A 16,630-nucleotide genomic window follows, 5' to 3' on the forward strand; every position below is an offset into this window, starting at 1 on the left:
AAAGTAAAAAATAAGAGACCCTTTTCTCAAGGACTTCACAGGCTAATAGGAGAAACAATATGCAAACATCTATTTACAAACAAGATGCCTACAGGATAAATAAGAGATCATATCAGAAGGAATACCCTGAGATTAAGGGCTGGGAAAGGCTTCTTGCTGGAGAGTCATGACTTGAAAAGAGCCAAGGAAGCCAAGCCATGGAGATAAGGAGGGAGAGATATATCTAGGTGTGGAGGACAGCCTGTGAAAATATCCAGATTTGGGAGATAGAGTTTCTTGTGAGTGGGAAGGAACTTCAGAGTTCAGGTGGAGGGGAGGGAAGGGGAGGGGAGGGCCTGGACCAGGTGGTTGTAATGTCAGAAGAGAGGAAGGACATAGAGGTGTTGCAAGGGTCAAAGTGATCTTTGGGCACAGATTGGGTGTCATGAAAGAGACTGGGATATGTAGGTCAGGGAGTCATCTGCACATTTCAGATTATTGAGATCAAAGACATTGGGTGAAGAGAACTTTTGGAGATCCTGCACCATCCTGAATAAAGGTTGGGGCTTCTTACCTGTACAGAGATTTGGAATGTTTTTTAAAGCACTGTCAGCCAGTCCTGTGCTAACCACTACACTGAGGATGAAAAAAAGGGGGAGGGGGGCTTCTCTCAAGGAGCTCGAAGTCTAATAAGTTATACCTGGGATAAATTAGAAATTATCCCAAAGGGCTAGCATTGGGAAAGGATCCTCACAGAGGGAATCCAGGGAGGGCAGAAGAGAGGGATTAGAAAGGAGAGAATTCCAGGCATGGGGGACAGCTGGGGAAACTGGCTGGGGTTAGAGATGAAGGGTTATGGGGAGGAAGAACAAGAGGGGCAGAGTTTGAAGAGGGGAGTGAGGGTCAAGAAGACATGAAAGATTGGACTGGTACAGTTCTCAGTGAAGTAACAGAAAGCCACTAGGGTTGTGGAAGAGGAGAATGACTTGGGTTTAAACTTGTTCCTGTTTTAATTAATATAATAATTAGATTTGTCTTCTAAGTTGACTATCCATCTTTCTCGGGTAAAAAATGACTTTGAGACCAGGGTATTCCGTGGGTTCTAGTGGGTTAAGTCCCTGACCCCGTCCAAAGCACTATTATTGTAAAGTAACAACATAATGTCATAAGTTTGCAGAGTACCTTCTTTAGGAGGACTCTAACCCCATGAGTATACTGCTATTTGCCCTGACAACTTCGAGTAAATTAGGGAGCAATTTTCATTTTAAGAACAATTATCAGTTTAAATAATCCTGCCCAAGGTCACAAAGATAATCTTTGATAATCAGGTTTTAGAATCCAAGTCTTTTGGACCTGTTTCTCTCTTCCTCCTCTCCCCCTCCATGAAGTTTTCCACTGTTTTTAATATGTTGGCTCTAAAAGCCCAGCTAAGATTTTGGAAATTGTGGTCTGGGATTTTCAGTATGGTCAGTTAGCAGAGTTAGTGTAGGTGGAAAATTGATATCTTAACTGAAATTTCATCTGTTAACATTATGTTATGATCTTTGGAGCTAGGTCCACTTAGCTTATCCAGACCTTATGGACTTGCATCTTTTTATTTTTCTTTATTTATCTGTTTATTTTCTGGGTCTATTTGATTCGGCACCAGAAAACGTTCTTCTTAAAAGCACCCTCCATAAAAGTGTCCTTTATCCATCCTTATTTCTGCAACACAGCCAGTATGGCTCTGTTATATGTCAAGGAAAGGCTTTTTATTCAGAGAGCTTTATGTATCTCTCCCCTCCCCACCAGGGAAACTTAAAAATCTGGCGTTGATTTTACATATTCCCATAAACCCTCCCCAAAGAAACTATTAAAATAATTCTGGAATAGAATGTTACCTTTATCCTTACATTTAGAAGCTAATATGCATTATGGGGCAAAAGGATTTTGAATTGGGCAGGTCTGACTTCCTTGGCCATCACAGGACTGATTCCTGGGAATCTTTAGCTCAGCGGCATTTGATGAAAACAATCTTAAAGCATTTTTGATGGAGGACATGGTGAAGGTGGAACCGACTCCCCTGTCGGGAGGTTGGGGAGGCCATGAATGCGGAACGGCCTCTTGGGGGGTGGATTTTGCGCCTGGGAGAGGGGGGGCTGCGGGAATCGGGGAAAGGGGGCTCTAGCTCTTGGTGATTGGACCATCGGAAACCGAATCTCGTTTTCTATCTTGTGATTGGCTAACCTTTTTATTGTAATTTCTACAGAAACGGTGGCGTATTCTGCTGATTTTTTTCCCAAGGTGTGTTTCTAGATTAAAATTGTATTTAAAAAATAAAATCCAAATTAAAAAACCCTGGAATTTGAGCTGTAATTTAGAAGCAAGCTTAACGTGGGAACCCCTGCCGAGAACCTTGATGCCAAGGCAAAAGGCGCCCTGGCATCCTAGGAGAGATTCCAGGGCGTGCCCCGATAGCCCCGAATCCCTAGTCAGTGACTCTCAAAACCTTGATCTTCCATCCCTGGCCCCTCGTCCTGTTCTCCTGGTGGCCCCCCTGACACGTACAGATCTTGGGCGTCCACCTGACCCCCCCCCCACTAGGCTGGGCACTCTTTTCTGTCTCCCCGTCCTTCCGCGGAAGGAGACCAAATGTAGCATTGCAGAGATACGCCGTCACCATGGCAGCGGTGGCGCGGGAGCGCAGGCGCCAGCCGCAGTCCCGCCTCCTCCTCCACCCTGTGGGGGCCACACGGGCTGCTTTGGCAGAGGGAGATGCGCCCTGAGCTGGGAAGGGGGGGCCAGTGATTGCTGGGCGTGGGCGGTGCGGCGGCGGCGGCGTATCGAGGGGCGGTGGAGCGGCTGCAAAGCCAGGGTCATCCGGCGGCGGACCAGCCGCACCCGCAGAGCGCAGAGCTGGCGGTGAGAGCGGAGGCCCGCCCAAGGGACAGAGACATCGACTCGGACACCACACGGGCGAGCAGGCCGGCGATGCTCGCCTGAGCCGGGCACGCGGGAACGCGGGCCAGTGCTCTCTACAGGAGGCGGATACCCCCACGGCGGGGGCCCATCGGGGCCCTCGGAGGCGGTTGGATGGAGTCGAGGGGAGTCGGGGGTCCGAAAGGATAGGAAGAGCCTGGCAGAAGCCCTGGAGAGGGGGCCGGGGCGGCCTATCCTGGGCCCGTCTTCCTAAGAAGGGTCCGAATGTGCTGGGAGAGTCCGGGGTGGGGGGGGTGGAGGGGGGATGGGGCGGCTGTGGGGGAAGGGGCGGTGGGTGGGGGGGCAGTGGGGGTGGGGTGGTATGTGCGACACAGGGACATACGCACATAGACACACGCACATCAGCACACGCACATCGGCACATACGCACATCGCCACGCACCAGACAGCCAGACATACGCACATCGCCCCAGACACACGCAGACATCCGCATGCAGACATCCGCACCCAGACGCAGACCCCCAGACAGCCGCATCCAGACCTACGCACTTCGCCATCGCCACCCAGAGTCCTGCGCACATCAGACTACGCAGCTCGCCATCCGCACCCAGACACACACTCAGCCAGACACACACACGCAGCCACCTACGCAGCCACATACGCACCCCGGACCGGGGCTGCCGAGCCGGGGGGTGAGGAAGAGGATGGAGATGGAGGGTCAGTGGGCGCGGGCAAGAGGGGCAAGAGGAGCAAGCAGCAGCCCTTCGGGGGCTCCGTGAGCTACCTCCGGTTTTTAATTGAATGTTCTTTAATGCTTTTATTTTTCTTTAATTTCTGAGCAGCTTTTTTGGTAGATTGGTTTTCTGTGCTTAGAGATCTCTAATTGGATTGCGGTGTTTATTTCAAAAAATGTGTAAACAGAGATGGTTTCTTTTGGCAAAAGGTTTCTTTGTTATAAGAAATGAGCAGAAGGGTGAACGTCATGAGGTGTTTAAAGGGCTAAATGTTCTGTGAAGGAATCCTTTAAATTTATTTTTATTTTCCTGAACGTGATAGATCTAGAATTAAATTGTGGCAGCATTCTAATTATAACAGATCACTTAAATAATTCTCAATTGTGTAAATTAGGTAAATTGAATTTTTCCCCTCTCTTCACTGAGATGATCTTAGCCTTTGAGTGATTTCAAAAATGAAAAAAATTGTGGTCTTTTGTTTTGGAATGATATCTGGTAGCTGAATGAATATTAGAAAATGTTGTTTTAAAATGAAAATATGGATTGGTGCAGTAGTTTATTGTTTACAGATTAGAAAAACATTAATATGTCGCCGTCGGTGGCATTATTTTAAGGAACTCTAAAGTAGAAATTTGCCAAATTTTGATTATCTTAGATTTAATTTTCTTTTTTATGCAAATTTAAGATATTTCATGCCTCAGGTAGTGTAAATGTATTATAGATAAAATAGATGCATATTGATCTATGTATATGATTTGGGGAAGATTTTTTCATAGTACCATCAAATATGGGCATGAAGCTAAATATTGAATATTAAGTATGAGCTAAAAATGCATTGTAGAATATGAAAATTATATATTTCTTCATGCAGACCATTAGAATGTTGGTTGAAATAATGCATTTATACTACTTGGAGCATGACAGTTGTCTAGAACACCTTGGAAGGGTGTGTTGCTAATGTATCTGGCGGCATTTTCTTGAAAAATGGAAATGTTTCTATTTTTACAATGTACCAAATTTCTTTCAGATCTAAACCTGGAACTCGAGGCTATTTCCCAATTTGTTTGTGTGATGGAATAATTTAGGTTAAACAATACAATAATCTGTTTTTCAGAATTCACTAATTAGTGCAGTTTTTTGGTTCGTTGTTTGGCTTTTTTTTATTTTGTTTTGTTTTGCTTTGTTTTGTTTTTTTGCAGGCCTATAAAGATTCAGTGGAAAATGATGGTCAAAGAGGGAAAATTATTAACCCATATAACATGTGATGACCCATCAAAAATGATGACATCAAAAAATTAAGTGGTCTAAAATTTTATATATATATATATATATGTTTTTATAGATAATTATATATGAGGTCTTGCACATGAATTAGAATGTATATGAATCCCTTAACCTTGTCATCATAATATTACTTCCCCCAGACCCCTCCCCTCTCCTTTTCACACCCAAACTCTTAGAAAAATCTATATATTCCTTGACTTGATGTCTCTGTTTCCATTTAGATCTTGCAGAATGATTTCCAGCCACTGACTGGACTCAAATCATTCTCTCCTATTTTGTCAGTGATGCCTTTTTTTTTTTTTAATTTTAGTGATTTTTTTTTAATCTAATAGTTTCTCATTGCCTCCAAAGGAGCTATCCTATATTACAAAACGTTTTTTAAAACAAAGCACTAGGAAGAGAAAGACACTCAAAAATTAATTAATCCATTGAAAAAATTAAAAATATATGCTATATCCCTCAGTCATGGACCACCGCTCTTGCATCTTTAAAAAAAAAAAAAAGATGAGTAATGCTTATTTTTTGTAATTTGGCAACATGATTTCTTTATCACTAACTTTAGTGATCTTTTTTCAGTCCTCATCCTTCTTCAACTGAAACTGCTCTCTAGAATTATCAAGGAGTTCTTAATTGCCAAATTTCTCCCTCCTCCTTCCCTCCCTCCCCTCCCTCCCTTTCTTGAATTCTCTGCAGCATACAGCATTCTTAACCATCATCTCTGCCTGGATATTACTTCCCTTTTCTGACACTGTATTTTTCTGATTCTCTTCCCACCTATCTCAGTCTCCTTTACTATATCATCATTCCTGCTTTGGTCCTTAATTTTGAGTTTTTCATTTCTCTTTTTCTTCCCTGCTTTCTCTTAGATATCTCCTTTGGGTTCAAAAAAGACATCTATTGCCAATGATTCCCAAACCCATATTTCATCCTTCCTTCCTTTTTTTCCCCTCACTATCTTCTTAGCACTCTGTTGTACATGAAAACTTGTACAAAATGAATTTTATGATTGTTTCTCTCTACCCCACCCAATCCACCCCTCTTCATTCATTTTACTACCTTTATAGCAAATCCACATGAATCCTCAAGCATTTGGAGCAGTTCATATTATGGAAGACTTTGACTGACTGCCATGGGTAGGAATTTGTCCTTCTAATAGGCTATTGAAAGTCTTTGTGAATTCTTGAGTAGACTGTGGTAATATGATGAAAATTACTGTGGATTACCAATCCCTGTTCTGAGGGCGAGGCTAGAGGTGTGGAGGGAAGAACATTAACCTTGGAGCCACAAGCTCTATTATCTTTCTATAAATATTTATCTTTTTAATATGAGTTAATGCCATGGAAAGATTTTTTTTTTTTGCCACATTTGAGATAATCTCACTATTTCCTAAGAAAAAAAATGCAAGTAGCGTTTTGTTGTTAGCTAGGATAATAACTATTTTATATTCCTAAAAACATTTTTGCCATGATGAATCAAAATATGACATTTTAAATGAAGAAAATTCTTTTCATAGTGTATAAGAATATGTAGTATCATTCCACCAAAAATTGTCAGCTTATTCTAGATTTAGTTATTGATTAGACATGGATTTTACAGCATTAGAAGGGAATGGATAGATAATATATTCCAATCCCTTCATTTTATAGATGAAAAATCTAATTCTCAGACTAATGAAGTAGCATTCTAGAAATCAGCGTGATTAATGGAATGTAGAAGATCTCTTGACTCCTTGTCCAACTTGTTTCCATGGCATTATTGGTATATATATTTAACCTGAAAATTTTAACAAGTATTTTTTCACTGGGGGGGGGGGGGGGAGCTTGTATTTCTAGTGTGTTGAATGATTTTGGTACTATTTTCAAGATGGTGGTTTTACCTTTAGTCACAAATTACAAATAATAGTTTAATTTTTAAAAAATTAACATTTTACTATAATTTTCACAGTATAGAATCTTATTAAATAATGGCACATTATTTATCAAACAATTTACTTAGAGAACTGAGAAAAATGATTTGTTGTGTTAAAAATGTATAATGAATTATTGAAGATATGTAACTACTGTTTAAGATTTTAAGGGTTTGTTTCTCAACTCCTGCTTATACTCACAGGTTCTGAAGTATATGAGTCAAGTTTCCCCAAACAAGGGTACATCTACTTCTGGGTCTTCTAGACGTACCTTTAAGGGCTTATAAAGGTGATTCTTTAACGTTGTTGGATAGATCCCCCCATCCCCAAAGTGTTTGCTACAGTAACAGTCGTGAGGCACGCTTAATATTTCCTTTATACAATAGCTATTCTCTAATGAGCATAGCATCTTATTGTCATTTAACTACTTAATTCCAAAGCACTGATCCTCAACGCCTTATAGAACATTCTCCTTTCTACCACTCAGTCCCTGAGAAGAATGGAGTCAAACTTACTATTACATATACTATATATTTATATATAATACGATATATTAGGAATATAATAATATCACTGTTATTGATATTGGGAGATTAAATGAGATAGCATTTGTCAAGGCCTTAACCCAGTGCCTGGCAAATAGCAGTCACGTAATAAGGGCTTGTTTCTTCTCCTTCCCCTTCAGCGTCATGTTGTCACTCATTGTAAGGCATTTGTACCACCGAGTACTTCATGATGCAGCATCAGCCTTGGTAGAAGCTGATGCCCCCTCCTTAAGTGGACTAGTCTATGGCCTCAAAAGCCTCCATTCTGGCCTTCCAAGCCCAGGATGGTCATTCTCAGACACAGCTCATGAGCTTCCTGGCTCTTGGGACTGGTTAGACTTAACAAATGAGCTTGTAGCTATCTCCTGTGCTCTTGCACCTAAGGCAATGACTAACAGATAACAAAAGACAATAGAAGGAGCCGTGGGACCATCTGTTCATTAGCCAGGGGGCAGGTGGTGAAGATAAGGGGCCTACAACTGTAGATCTTGCCTCGTTCTAGCACCTCGGGGAGCAAAGGCACAAGCCTGGTAAGTGTCATTGCAATACACCACAGTTCATTCAACTTCACGCCGGTCTTGTCACCATGTCCTGAGTGGACTAGCACTAGATGTGCATACTCCAGAGATCACACCAGCTGCAGCATCTCTCATACTTACAGGAGATTGCAAAAGAGTATTGAAAATGTTTTGAATGGTGTTTGCGTCAGTAAGATAAAAGCACACTCCAACACACACACACACACACACACACACACACACACACACACTAATTTGGAAAGGACTGTATGTTTGGACACAGAAAATTCTGTTAAAGGAAGGGATAGTCTGTGTTACGGGGACTGCTCCATTCAGAATAAGGAGGACAGTTTGACTTAGAGTGGATGAAGGCAACTAATGCAGAAACAGTGCTTGAAAGACAGCTTGGGAAAAGAGGGAAAAGGTGCTATTCATGTGGGAGGAGTGTTTATTGGTTGTGTGTGTGCGCGCACACGCACGCCAGTGTGCCAGAAGCAGCAAGAAGTAATTGGGAGCTTTGTGAGCTAGGGTCTTGACTTGGTCAGACCTGAGCTTCAGGAATACAATTTGGCTGCTATTATGTGGAGTGGGATGAGAGGCGCTAGAGGCAGAGAGACATGCTAATAGCCAATAAGCATGTAATAATTGCCTACTATGTGCCATGTGTGGCGCTAATAAGCACTCAGGATATAAAGATCACTGTATTCAAGGAGCACAGGATCTAATCAGAGAGCCCAGTCAGATAACTGTGGACAAAAAAAAAGAAGGATATGAAATTAAGAGGAGATAATCAACAGATGGGAAACCTTAGCATCATGAGGGGATTAAGAAGGGCTTCCAGGACTTTTAAGGAAACTAGGGAGCAGAGCTGAGAAGGGAGAATACCCCAGGCATGTGGGAACAGCCTGAGAAAACTCCTGGGGAGTCAGATGATAACCTGTCTTGTTAAAAGAACAGTGATGAACTCTGAATTGAAGAGTTGGGGGGGAGGCAAAAAAGGTTCCTCTGAAGTGAATAGAGATTAGAAAGGGGAGAGCTGGAATATGCAGGACTTCGAATGCCTCAGAGAAACAGCACGTGATAGGGAGTGGTCGGCATTTATTAGATCTGAGGTTGGTGTGGTTGGATCTGCACTTCAGGAAAATCCCTTTGGCAGTGAACAGAGAGGATGGACTGATGGTTTGCAGCAAGACTTGTGGTAGGCAATGGACAAAGCGGCAGACTATGGGGATAGTGGTAGCTCTCAAGAGAGAAGAGATGTTAAAAAGGCAGCACCATTAACTAGGTGTTATTCATTTTAACTAGGGCATATGACCCTGTGAGTAGAAGAAAAGGAGCCGTGTGTGAGATAGATATACATGACTGGATTTAGATAAGTGTGAGATGCACTGTACATATATACATACATACATACATACATACATACACACACCTTTTATTCATTGTTTTACTGGTCCATTTTTAAAAAAATGTTTTCACTGATCCCTTTTGTATGAACCTTGTAATACTCATTTAAGTGCATTTTAGAAATCTAAGATATTTTTAAAGGCAATTGCAAAACATCTTTAGATCTCGTGGTTAGCAACAAGATGATGCATAATACCATGTGAAACCTCTAAGAATAGTATTTTAAAAGATCTAGGATATTCAGCTGCTTAGTTGTGGGAGTTGAGTGAACACTATAAGCTCTATTTTCTCAGACTTCATCAGTTAAGTCTCATGAAAGGGAGGGCTTTGGTCAGTGAAAGTTACTAGGTGAATGACATGATACACCATTTGCAAAAGGAAATCTTTTGCTACAGGTGCTCATTTTCCTAAGGACATTGACATTGCTTTCCTTCTAGAAGTAGAAAGGAAAGGATATCCTTTGTTTTTTTTAATTTAAAGAAAAAAAAAAACCTTACTCATCTGTGTTATTTACTTTTGTCAATTTTTATGAAAGCAATCACAAATCATATTACAAGAATATATCCAGAATTGAATACAAAAGATGTGGGTATGTATTGTCCTCTTACAACATCTAAGGGAGACTTTTTTCTTCTTAATTTCTTGCCCCCACAAATATCTTTTGTTTATAAAGAAAGATTCTTTTGGTTTGAAAAATCTAACATGAAAAATCTTGATGACTTTTTTTATTTTGCCCATAGCATACTTGTAAATTTTATTGGCATTATTATAAATTTCTTCATGACTTTCTTAAGTCCAAACAATCAACAAATAACTAAATTAAGTCCCGAGTAGTTGCATTTGCCTATTTCTTTTTTTTTTTTTTTAGGTTAAATATGTACAGTCCTTTTGAATATATTTCCATAGATGATATATGTGCAAGAAAAAATAAAAAAGGAAAAAAGCTATAAGAAAGAAAAAATAACAAAAAAAGTTAAAAACATTATCCTTCAATCCACATTCACTCTCCATAGTTTTCTCTCTGGATGTGGATGGCATTTTCCATCCCAAGTGTATTGAAATTATCTTGAGTTCACTTCATTGATAAGAAGAGTCAAGTCTATCCCAGGTGATCATCACATAATCTTGTTGCAGTATACAATGTTCTCCTGGTTTTGCTCACTTCACTTAGCATCAGTTCATCATGTAAGTTGCACCAGGACTCTCTGAAAATAGCCTACTTATTATTTCTTACAGAACAATAATACTCTATTACATCCATGTAGCATAATTTATTCAGTTATTCCCCAATCGAGGTGCAGCCACTCAGTTTCCATTAAGAAAAGAATATTCTTAATATAACATTTGAATGTAAAAAAGGTGAAGTAGAGACCTAATGCCTAATCCTTTAGTATAGATCTTAGTTTGAAGGCTTAATTCTTTTGTTCTCACTTTAAATGTTACTTTTTTAAAAGGCTCTTTAATTAAAAAAAAAAAAAAAAAAGTATGTAATTCAAAGATAGATGTACATATGTATATACATAGTATATAATATAAATATAGGTCTTCCTATCAGGGTGTCTTTACAATCTTATACAAAAAGTATAAGTAGCTACAGTTTAAAAAAAAAAAAGTAGCTACAGTTTTTTTTTTTTAAGTTAAGTGCAGTAAAATATATTTCTTTTAAAGAAAGCACTGAACTTTGAATTTGACTTTTGAGTGGTAAAGGTTTTAATTATAAAACTGAAAATATAATTTTCTTATCTACATGATGCCCAATATTTTCAGTTGAGAGGAGTTCTAATAAATTTAACTATAATAAAATATTATTGATTTTTGGTGTCTGATAGACGTTCATTATGATGATAGATACAGAAAAGCTAGGGAAAATTCAGCAAATACTATAACTTTTTAAAGGCTAAATTTAAATGTGCTGTGTCAAAAACCAGAGACTGACTCACTCCTCTCTCTTCCCCTACCCTCAAACAAAACAAAACAAAATTAAAAAAAAAAAAAAAAAAAAAAACTTGAAAGGAAAGTAAAGAAAGAGCCTTCAAGTTAACAATATTTCAACTATTCTTTGAAGGTGCCAGGAATTCTACAGGTTGTGACAAGCTGATAGAATATCCCAGGGGGTGGGGGACTGTACTAAGACCTGAGGGCTGTATTAAGGGGAGTGATGCACAAAAACCCTCAGAAACCTCACAGGCTCAAGCAAAACAGAACCACGTGGGTAGGATAGGACTGCTTTCTGGGGCTCAGTACATAAAATGAAACTTGCCTTGTTGCTTTTTTTGTTTGAGGGGGTGGTATCGGGATATACTTGTACATTCTCAGGTGGGTTTACTGAGTTATTTTGTTTCTGTTTTCCCTGCCTAGGAGAATTCATTGAACATTGGAAATGACAGAACAGAAAATAGGCAACAGAAAATTGGTGTCCTCTGTAAGAAAGGAGAGGAAGGGAGGAACATCTAGTTGCTTTTGATAAAATTCATATCACCGGCCCAGATGAACTTTCATCTGAATACTAGAAGAAAAAATGGCAAATTAGCATTGCTGACATACTGTATTGTAATAGCTGATATTTGAAAGATTATGGAGAACAAGAGAGTTATTCCTAATCTAGAGAAAGATAAATATTCTGAATTTTTTGGGAGGGAGGGGAGAAATCCAGGGAAGAGTATAGAGTATGAAAGCTTATAGAATGATAAGCTTGATGTTAATTCCTAGAAAAAAAAATTTATAAAGAGGGATTACTAGAAAGATGATTCAAGAACATTGATAAACGGATTTGGCAATCACAAAGCTAGCATAGCTTCATCAAAGACAATACTTGACCAATTTTATTTCTTTTTTTGGCAGGGAATTACTCTATATATGTTACAAGATCTTAGCTAAGCATTTGGTAACGTATTTCATACTATTCTTTTGGAAAAGATGGGTAGAGATGTGGGAAACATGCTAATACTGTTGATTGTACTTGGAACTGGTTGACTAGACCCAAAGTATAGTTATTATTTATAACTGATGCTATTTTGACAGGTGGCCTCCAGCAGAGTCCTGTAGGTATATGTTTTTAACCTTGTGCTGTTTTTAAAAATTTGAAATTACTTAGAAGTGTAGCTCAAAATCTTAGATTTACAGGTGACACAAAGCTAAGTTTGCTGTTCAGTTGTTTTTCAGTTTTGTCTATGTTCTAGACCCTGTTTAGGATTTTCTTGGCAAAGATTCCAAAGTGTTTTGCCATTTTCTTCTCCAGCTCATTTTATAGATGAGGCAATTGAAGCAAACAGTATGAAGTAATTTGTCTAGGATTACATAGCGAGTAAGTGTCTGAGGCTGGATTTGAACTCAGGAAGATGAGGCTTCCTTACTTTAAGCCTGACATTCTATCCACTGTGCCACCTAGCTGCCCCTAGAAATCTGAAATATAGTTAACACCCTGCAAGGTGGTGTTGGGATTCGAACAGATTTTGACAGGCAGATCAAATATGATAAAATGCTCTAGGGATGAATGTAAAATCTTACATTAGGATTCTGAAAATCATCTTGAGAAGTACAAGATGACGGGAGGCAAAATCAGACAGCAATTTGTTAAAGTGAGTGTAGAGATTTTAGTGGACTTAAGGGTAAATCTGTACTAGGAATAGGTATTATTTTAGGATAGTCACAAGAGGTAATGGGACTTTAGATCAGAGCTTTTTAAAACTTTTTCCACTCACGACTCTTTTTAGACTGAGAATTTTTTATGTGATCGTGAATATTATAGGTATATAAGAGTTTGTTGTTAATAAGTCATAACTTCATGTTATCCCCACACACATTCAGTTATGAGACCCCCATATGGGGTCATGAACCCCAAAAAAGTGATTGGCCCTCTATGTTTGGTCTTGGGCATTCTATTTGGGGAAGGACATTAGAAAGTTATTCAAGATCTCAGAAACTTTTTAGGAGTGGTTTTGAGGAGGAAGTAAGGATGTTGAATATATAGAAGACGACAAAATTCAAGAAAGTGTTTTGAAATACTTGAAGGTTTTTATGTAGAAAGAGGCTCTTTTTAGTTGCAGAACACAGAATCAAGAGCCATGGTTCAAAGTTAATTAAAAGGAATAGCAAGTTTCGTGTCAAGAAACTGTTCCTAAAATTTAGAGCTGTCCAAAAACAAAAGTTATTTCCTCCAGAGAGTAGATTCCTACTCACTGAAAATCTTGAAGCAACTCTGCATTATCACTTGACCAAACATATTAAAGTAGGCATTTCTTTTTAGGTGTGAATTGAATTAGATGATTGTTAAAAGAACCCATCAGAAGGGAGGGGGTCTTAAAATGAGGAATAAGGGATAACAACAGGTAAAGACTGAAATTACCATTGATTTCAAGAGGAAAAAAACCTCACATTTTTAATATAATAATTTAAATTTTTTAAATTTAAAAATTATTTAATTTTTTAAAATCATTTTGCTAATCTAAAAATAAACCAGCAAGGAAACAGTAACATCAGAAGGAAATATGGCCTCTAGATCATCTAATAAGTTTAGATCTCTTATGAATAAATACTGAAAAACAAAGGGAAAAGATTCCACAATTGTAGAGACAATACCATGTGGAATTTGAGGAGAACATGGAACCACAAGACAGTGTTCCCGAGTTAGTTTAAAAGAGAAGTGAGAATTGTGAGAACAGTTTCTAAAACAACTGAAAGGAGAAATAATTGGCAGAAGAGGAAAATTCAAATTCTTGCTAAGTCTCACTAAAGTAAGAAAAAAGGACAACTGATTGACAATGCAAAGGAGAGCTAGTGTAAGAGATGCAAAAAGCAATATAGCATTAAGAAAAAAATGCTTTCTATTAAAGCAAAGCATATTGATTCAGAAGACAGCTGATTTTAGAGGTACCCTAAGGATTATAGGTGTCCCAGAATTAGTTAGGATCCATTTGGGAAAAGAGGGTGCATTTTAGCAAACAAATTGTGTAATATTAGAATTAATTTTCACTTGATGATTTAATAGAATTCAATTGTGAAGCCATCTGATCTTGGAATTTTTTTTTAATTGGAAGTTCATTTGTGATTTGTTCAGTTTCTTCCTTTAGAAATTGTGTTAAGTTGTGATATTTGATTGTGATGAAATATTGTGATATAAGAAATAACAAGCTCTATGGTTTCAGAAAAAATCTGGGAAGAATTATTTAAACTGGTGTAAAGTAAAGTGAGCAGAACCAGAAGAGCATTATATATAGCAACAGCAATATTGCCATATTGTAAGAATGATCAACTGTGAAAGACTTAACTACTCTGATCAAAACAGTGATCTAAGACACTTCCCAAAGGATGCCTGATGAAAAAGGCTTATATCTCCAGAGAGAAAATTGGTGAACTCTAAATATATTGAAGCATATTTTTTTTGCTTGTATTTTTCTTTCTTTTTTTTTTTTTTTAATCTCCTCTGTATTTTCTTCTCCAATATGGCTAATATGGAAATCTTTTTGACATGACTTCACATGTATATTTGACATATTGCTTACCTTCTCAAGGGGGAGGGAAAAGGAAGGAGGGAAGTAAAGAATTTGGAACTCAAGATTTAAAAAAAAAATGTTTTTAAAATTAAAATATAATTGGGAAATATCTAATTTAAAACATTTTTAAAAGTAATTGGGTTGTTTAAATTTTTATTTTGTTAATTTCAACATTTTATATTTTTGTAAATATTTCATTAAAGTTGACATTTAAATTGATTTATTGACATGTATTTGGGCAAAGTAGTTTCAAGTATCCTGTATTTTTTCATTTATTGTCAGTTGGTTGTTTTTTTTGTTTTGTTTTGTTTTTGCTACTGGTAATTTGGTTTTCTTTTCTTTTCTTTTTTTTAACTTTAATGACATAGCTAATTTAAAAAAAAAAAAAAACCTGGCTCCTAGTTTTATTAATTCAGTTTTTTGTTTTAAATTTTGTTAACTTCTTTTTTGGTTTTTCATTATTGGTTTTAGTTATTAAAATTTGTTGGCTTACCTTATTATCAGCTAGGTGACAGCTTCTTGATTATGGAAATCTGACTTCAGTGTCATTTTCAAACACTTACAACCTGTTTGTCCCTAAGCCATTCACTTAACTTAAAATTGATTTATTTTGTCTTTTGTTTTACAATGAGAAATTTTCACAGTCCTCTGTTTTTCATTCTTTTGATTTTGCTTTGTTTCTTGGTATCTCACAGAGTCATTAGCTTCCACTTGCCAACTTTAATTTTTAAGGAATTTCCTGTTTTGCATAACTTAACATGTACTTTCCTAATTGTAGGTGGAGATAAGGGAGAGAAACTAAAACTCAAAATTTAAAAAAAAATTGTTTTGACTGTAGCTGGGGAAAAATAGTAAATAGTAAATAAATACCAAAAAAAAAAAAAAAAAAAAGAATTAATTTCCTCAATGAATTTTTGTACCTATTTCCATTTGGTCATTTCTGCTTTTTAGAGCATTCTCTTCATTAGATTTTTTTTTTTTTTTTTGCTTCTTTTATCATTTGTCTTATTCTGTTTTTTAAGATGTTATTTTCTTCAGTGTTTTTGTGCCTTTTTTTTTTTTTTTTTTTAACCAGGCTGTCGCTTCTTTTTCATGATTTTCTATTTCCTGAATTTTAACTTTATATTAGGATGGGTTGAAGGAAGGTGGGGGAACTGTCCCAAGCTTCAGGTTTTTTGTCCAGCTTTTTTCAGTTTATCCAGGGGACATGTAAGTGTTTGGTTCTTCCAAGATGATGTAGTCCAAGGAGAGGTGTATTTACTATTCTCCTGGCTTGTGCTCTGCACTGTGAACAACCACAAGTACTCTTTTCAGCCTTGAAACTGTGACCAGGGTCCCCAGTTTCCTGAAATTTTAAGTTTGGCTGTGCTAGTGTTCCTCACCCTGAAACTGTGTCCCAGATTTGAGTATTGGCAGTTTAACAGAGTGCCAACAAAGCTTCCTTTGTAATCTCCTTCTGACAAATTGTCTGTGACCCCCTTACTCTATGCGGACTGAAAAGTCCAGAACCTAACATTGCTGCCGCAGATTGACTCGCCCTTATGGCTTGCTGCTGGTTTGCTGATGTTTGGTCTGAACTCCAGAGAGCTCCCACTCTTACTTGGGTGCAACATGTCTTTCCTGCCAACCTTCTTGGTTGTCTTGCGCTAGAAAATAGTTTCAGTTTGTCCTTTGGTGGGTTCTGCCACTCCATAATTTATTTTGAGGCATTATTTAAAATTGTAGGGAAATTTGGGAGAGTTGAGGCATTACCTACCTATTCTCAGATACCTTGGTTCTCGCATATAATTATCTTTAAATTTTTTTTAAAATTTTTTTAATTAATTATTTTTTAGTTAACAGATTT

General features: G+C 37.8%; 1 long non-coding RNA gene across 1 annotated transcript; it reads left to right on the forward strand.

The window, feature by feature from the left end:
• Positions 1-3,267: 3,267 nt before the first annotated feature.
• Positions 3,268-10,031, forward strand: LOC116421990. Its single transcript, XR_004232596.1, has 2 exons — positions 3,268-6,049; positions 7,026-10,031. It is a non-coding gene; the product is annotated as an uncharacterized LOC116421990 (long non-coding RNA).
• Positions 10,032-16,630: the final 6,599 nt, after the last annotated feature.

This window comes from Sarcophilus harrisii, chromosome 2 (assembly GCF_902635505.1).
Source record: "Sarcophilus harrisii chromosome 2, mSarHar1.11, whole genome shotgun sequence".
Taxonomy (NCBI): Eukaryota; Metazoa; Chordata; class Mammalia; order Dasyuromorphia; family Dasyuridae; genus Sarcophilus; species Sarcophilus harrisii.